Raw genomic sequence first — 6,999 nt, forward strand, 5'->3', positions numbered from 1 at the left:
CACACACCCCTTAAGAAATATTCCTGACTTGGCAGAAATTCACCTGACAGAATTTATTTAATGAATTAAGTCATAAATTTACTTCAAATCTTGTGGAAGCACAACTGCCATCTAGAGTGCTCAGGGACCCTTACTCTATATATTGTTACAAAAAGAATATATTTCTCATGCATAACATTTTATAGTACACAGAGCACTTTCCAAATATTATCTATTTGATCCTGCTTACAATGCTATAAGGCAAGGAGTAGCTTACCCTTGCTTCCCAAATTAGAAAACTGGGGCTCTGGGGAGTGACGTGCCTTGCCCAAAGTCATTCTGATTGTTAACGCAAAGCCAAGTCTCTCTGGACCAAAATCTCATGCTCCTTCCACAATAACACAGAGTCCTGGTTACAGCAAAATACAGGAAGTCCTCAATTTTATTGTGCTTAACTTTAACACACTTTGCAGATATTGTGTTTTTTACAAATTGAAGGTTCGTGGCAACTCTGCAAGGAGCAAGTCTACTGTCACCATTTTTCCAAGAGCATTTGCTTACACTGTGTCTCTGTCACATTTTGGTAATTCTCACAATATTTCAAACTTTTTCATTATTATTATATTTGTTATGGTGATTTGTGATCTGTGATCTTTGATGTTACCATTATAATTGTTTTGGGGCACCACGAACCCATGCCCATATAAAACAGTGAACTTAATCGATAAATGTTGTATAAGTGTTCTGACTGCTCCACTGACTGGTTCCTGTCTCCCTGCTTCTCCTTGGGCCACCCTATTCTCTGAGACACAAGTTATATTGAAATTAGGCCATTGAATAACCCTACAATGGCCTCAAAGTGTCTAAGTGAAAAGAAGAGTCTCATGTCTTTCACTTTAAGTCAAAAACTAGAAATGATTAAGCATCATGAGGAAGGCATGTTGAAAGCCAAGACAGGCCAAAAGCCAGGCCTCTTGCACCAAACAGCCAAGCTGTGAATACAAAGGAAAAGTTCTTGAAGGAAATTAAAGGTGCTTCTCCAGTGAACACACGAATGATTGATAAGAAAGAAAATCAGTTTCATTGATGCAATGGAGAAAGTTTCAGTGGTTTGGAGAGAAGATCAAACCAGCCACAACATTCCCTTAAGCCAAAGCCTAATCCAGAGCAAGGCCCTAACTCTCTTCAATTCAACAGAGGCTGAGATTGATGAGGAAGCTGCAGAAGAAAAGTTTGAAGCTAGCAGAGGCTGGTTCATGAGGGTTAAGGAAAGAAGCCATCTCCATAATGTAAAGGTGCAAGGTGAAGCAGCAAGTGCTGATGAAGAAGTTGCAGCAAGTTATCCAGACGATGTATGTAAGTAATGAATGAAGGTGGCTCCACTAAACAATGGACTTTCAAGGTAGAAGAAGCATCCTTACATTGGAAGAAGGTGCCATCTAGGAGTTTCATAGCTAGACAGGAGAAGTCAATGCCTGGCTTTAAAGATTCAAAGGACAGGCTGACTCTCTTGTTAGGGGTTAATTCAGCTGGTGACTTGAAGTTGAAGCCAATGCTCATTTAGCATTCTAAAAATCCTAAGGCCCTTAAGAATTAAGCTAAATCTACTCTGCCTGTGCTCTATAAATGGAAAAACAAAGCCTGGATGACAGCACATCTGTTTCAACATGATTTACTGAATATTTTAAACCCTCTATTGAGACCTACCACTCAGAAAAAAAAATTCTTTTCAAAATATTATTGCTCAATTGACAAAGCACCTGGTCACCCAAGAGGTCTGATAGAGATGTACAACAAGATTTATGTCATTTTCATGCCTGCGAATACAATATCCATTCTGCAGCCCAAGGATCAAGGAGTAATTTTGACTTTCAAGTCTTATTCTTTAAGAAATAAATTTCTTAAGGCTACAGTTGCCATAGATAGTGATTCCTCTGATGGATCTGGGTGAAGTAAATTGAAAACCTTCTGGAAAGTATTCACCATTCTAGATGCCATTAAGAACATTCATGATTCATGGGAAGAGGTCAAAATATCAACATTAACAGGAGTTGGAAGAAGTTGATTCCAACTCTCATGGATGACTTTGAGGGGTTCAAGACTTCAGTGGAGGAAGTAACTGCAGATGTGGTGGAAATAGCAAGAGAACTAGAATTAGAAGTGCAGCCTAAAGATGTGACTGAATAATCTCAGGATAAAACTTGAATGGATGAGTTTCTTCTTATGGATGAGCAAAGAAGGTGGTTTCTTTTTTTCTTTCTTTCTTTTTTTGGCCACTCCACACAGCTTGCGGAATCTTAGTTTCCCGACCAGGGATCAAACCTGGGCCCTGGCAGTGAAAGTGCTGAGTCCTAACCACTGGACCACCAGGGAATTCCCAGAAGGTGATTTCTTGAGCTGGAATCTACTGCTGGTGAAAATTTTGTGAAGATTGTTGAAATGACAGCAAAGGACTTAGAATATTACATAAAATTAGTTGATAAATCAGTGGCAGGGTTTGAGAGGATTGACTCCAATTCTCAAAGAAGTCCTACTGTGGGTAAAATGCTATCAAACAGCAGTGCATGCTACAGAGAAATCGTTCAAGAAAAGAAGAGTCAATTGATGCAGCAAACTTCACTGTTGTCTTATTTTAAGAAATTGCCACAGCCATCCCAGCTTTCAGCAGCCACCACCCTGATCCGTCAGCAGCCATCAACATCGAGGCAAGTCCTTCCACCAGCAAGAAGATTAAGACTCTCTGAAGGCTCAGATGATGGTTAGCATTTTTTAACAATAAAGTATTTAAAAATTAAGATATGTACATTGTTATTTAGATATAATGCTACTGCACACTTAATAGACCACAGGATAATGTAAACATAACTTTTATATGCACTGGGAAACAAAAAAGGTTGTGTGACTTGCTTTATGTGATACTATCTTGTGGTGGTCTGGAACCAAACCTGCAATATCTCCAAGGTACACCTGTCTGTGATAATTACTGTTAGGTAAATAAAGTACTTAGCTAGACTCAGCAGAATTTATGAACTGTAAAATCGTATATTAAAGATAGTAGCATCAGTGTGGAACTTCAGATTTGGAACAGAACTGTGGGCATGGACTGAACGATCTTTTAACTACTATTTTCTACTGAAAGTTGGGACAAGCCTCTTTGTCTGCAAAAAGAGAACGTTTTACGGCTTAGCTTTATGGCCATCCTCTCCTTTCAATCAACAATATTAGAACACATTACAAAGTTGTTACTCAACCAAAATATTTTTTGTTCCTTTTGAACTCTTTTTTTGTGACATTTCCATCTGGATTTCCCAATGGTATCTACAAATTGATATATACAAACCAAACATTTCCCCCCGCAAATCAGCTTCTCCTTCAAATGACTTATTAACCTTTATATGTTACCCTCCAGTTTTCCCATTCTATGTGTGACAGATACCCTAGTTGTCTATTCAAAAATCATTTTCTCTTTTTTCTTATTAACAAAAGTTAACTAATGTTGAAAAATGTTAACTGATGTGCTCAGCCAAAAAAACTATATTTGCTAGACCTCTTTGCAGTGAGAGTGGCCACGTGACACAGTCTGGCCAATGGGATAGAAGCAGAACTGCTGGGCGGGATGTCTGGAAAAGCTCTTTTAAAAGAGGCCAACTCAGCTGGCATATATTTTGCCTTTTACCCTTCTTCTTATTCCTGCCTGGAATAAGAAAATATCTGGGTAGGTTGAGTGCAAATCAACAATTGTTGTAACACAAGTGACAAGCAGGACAAAAGCCACATGTGAAGAATGCCTGAGCAGAAAGAAAGGGCCTGGGTTCCTGATGGTATCCTGAAGCCACTGCAGTAGCCCTGGACTGCCCACCTCCAGACTTCTTAATATATGAGAAAATAAATTTGTTTTATCCACTGATTAGTCTGGGTTTTTTAGCTACTAGCAACCAATGTAATTCTAACTGATAAGTCATGAGTTACTTCAAATTCAGATGATTGCAATAGATTCTAATTATTTTCCCTGTCACCAATCCATATTGCAAAATACTGCCAGGCTAAATCTTCTTGAAACACAACTTTGATCATTATATTCTCAGTTCAAAAACATTCACTAACTCTTCATTCATTGTTTCAACAAATATTTCTTGGGCACTTAAGAAGACCAAGTTTACGTGGTTAAGGTGAACTAGACCTTGGTTCTAATTCTGCTTCCTCCTCTTACTAGTTGTGTGGCCTCAACTTTTGAAAACCTAACCAGACACTGTCCTGAGCAATGCCATTTAGTGAACAAGAGAGACAAGGCCTCTGCTTATATTCTAATGGGCAATACACAATAATTTCAGGTAGTAATGGGTGTTATGAAGAAAACAAGACAAGGTTATTTCTAGTGATGAGAGATGGTTTTCAGCCAATCCTGTAATGGAGGACAGGAGTAGATCACTTCTCAGAACTGTTTAGATTAGTAGTATAGATATTTCGATACCTCACACAAGTCTCTACTGGATCATGAAAGACTTTATCCATACAAATGGCCGAACTTCTTGAATAAATTTCCCTATCACTATGGAGCACTAAAAGAAAACAAAGTTCCTCGAACCTATGGGATCATCCTCGCTACTTCATGGTCTTATCCCACTGATGTCCCCTCAAACATTTTTTATATACCCACCCATTTTACAGTCCAAACCCTTTTTCATAAATGCACTCTTTTCAAGAATTCATGACCCACCTGTGGAACTGCAATTAGTTCAGTATGGTTGGGACTGAAGAGCCTTAGATTGTAGTCTGAAAAAGTCTTGGCCAGGCCAATAGGGAGCTCCCCCAAAAGACTGCCATCATAGGAATTCAGGACGGAGCAGAATTGGTCCAACTCTATACCCTCATCATGGTCAATCACTGACTGTGGGATGGTGAGGGTGGGTACCGAGCATGGTTTCAAGGTTGCAGATGAAAAGGTGTGGAAACTGGAAGCTGTTCAAGGGCCTCTTCTCCCACCTCTGTATTTATTGATTTATTTTTGCCACACCACGTGGCATCTTAGTTCCCTGACCAGGGATTGAACCCGCACCCCCTGCAATGGAAGCACGGAGTCTTAACCGCTGGACTGCCAGGGAAGCCCCTGTTTGAGAAGCTTTAGAGGAGCCACGAGAGTAGAGGAGGCTTGATGGTTGTGAGTTGAAAAGTGGATGGGAGCTGCGGAAGGTGGAGACTCTTCTTTCCTAATGATGTTGGCAGAGAATGGAAGGAGAAAAAATAGAATGATAACTAGAGGGAACTAGGGTAAAAAGAGCAGATTTATAGAATTCTAGGGGCAGAAACAAGTAGATGGAGGAAAGTAAACATATAAAGAGAGTGGAAACTACAGGTCAGAACAAGTTTCCAGTCTTGGAGGACATGCCAGGAGGTGGAAGCAACACCCAGGTGGAGGAAGAACCTGGAAGAGAGGAGAGGCGCTTCTGGAGTGGAGGAGGGGAGAAGAATGCAGACACAGACACTCTGAGATGTGGGGGTAGTGTTTGGGGTAGTCAAGGCCTGTATAATTTTTAATATTCGTGATTCACCGAGTAAGTAAATTAAGGATTATAAAGTTGTTAGCAGGTAGAAATGTCCAGACAAATGTTGGTAGGTGTAAGTAGTGGGGAAAAGTGCAGGACAAATTTCAAGTCTTTACCATCAAATTAACAATGAAAAGATCTTAAGAAACTGCTGTCTTTTGGGGAATTCCACCTGATGCAGGTAAGAAAATATGATTGATTATACTATGAAGAGTTTCTAAAACTGCATATATTGTAACACTCCATTTTTTAAAAAATTTACAGTTTATTTTTGTTTCCCTACACAATTTGAAGTGAATTTGATTATAAAAAAGAACCAGCCTCTTGATAATCCTCAATGTTTAATATATGGGGAAACAGACACTCATGTGGTTGGTGAAAGTGTAAGATTTTAGCCTTTCTGGAAGGAAATTTGGCAATATATTTATCAAAAACCTTTAAAAATATGCTTATCCATTGATAAAATAATTTAATATTTATGACTTGATCTTAAGAAAATTATTATACAAGTGCTCAAAGATGTGTTTGAATAACGTTAATTGTAGCCAAACTTATATGAGTCAAAAAGTAGGAACAGGGACTTCCCTGGTGGTCCAGTGGTTAAGAATTCGCCTTCCAATGCAGGGGACGTGGGTTTGATCCCTGGTCGGGGAACTAAGATCCCACATGTAGCGGGGCAACTAAGCCTGAGCGCTGCAACTACTGAGCCCACGAGCTCTGGAGCCTGCGCGCCACAGCTAGAGAGAAGCCCGAGTGCCACAATGAAGAGCCCGCGCACTGCAACAAAGACCCAAAGCAGCCAAATAAATAAATAAATATTTTTTAAAAAGTAGGAACAACTGCAATAGAAGATTGATTAAAGTACAGTACAACCATAATATACAATACCATTCAGTCATTAACATGATGAGTAGATGAATATATATTAACCTGGAAAACATTCAAAGATTTTTATTAAGTGAAAAAGCATTTTACAAGGATGTATACATAGTATAATCTTGTTTTCATTAAAAAAAAAAAGAAAGGCATTTAATTTATCTATCAATATAGACGTTGAAAACAGCCTGGACAACTTATACCAGCGTTCTGTCTGGGCGGTGGAATGATGGCAATTTTTTACTTTTTTCTTTTGTCTTATTTGCATTTTCTACCATGAACAAGTATTATTTTTGTCATTAAAAAACTGAATTTAAAGCAAAACAAAACATATTCTGGTCCTATTATCATCTACAGCCCTAAAGGAAAAATGTCCAGAAGTTCCCTTAAATGGGACAAGTCTATCTACTCATTCTTTTTCTGTAATTAAACTTGGTTTTTCTTCAAGCATCGGTATATAAACTAGTCTCATTTAATTCTATTTTTGCTTTAGTTTTTAGCAAAAGAAAATCATTATTTTCTATGTCTTTTAAAAATTGTTAATGTGAATATTTCATCCAAATTATGGACTACATTGGTTGGAGCTTACCCAGATGCTTCC

This window comes from Hyperoodon ampullatus (assembly GCF_949752795.1).
Source record: "Hyperoodon ampullatus genome assembly, chromosome: 2".
NCBI classification, from domain to species: Eukaryota; Metazoa; Chordata; class Mammalia; order Artiodactyla; family Ziphiidae; genus Hyperoodon; species Hyperoodon ampullatus.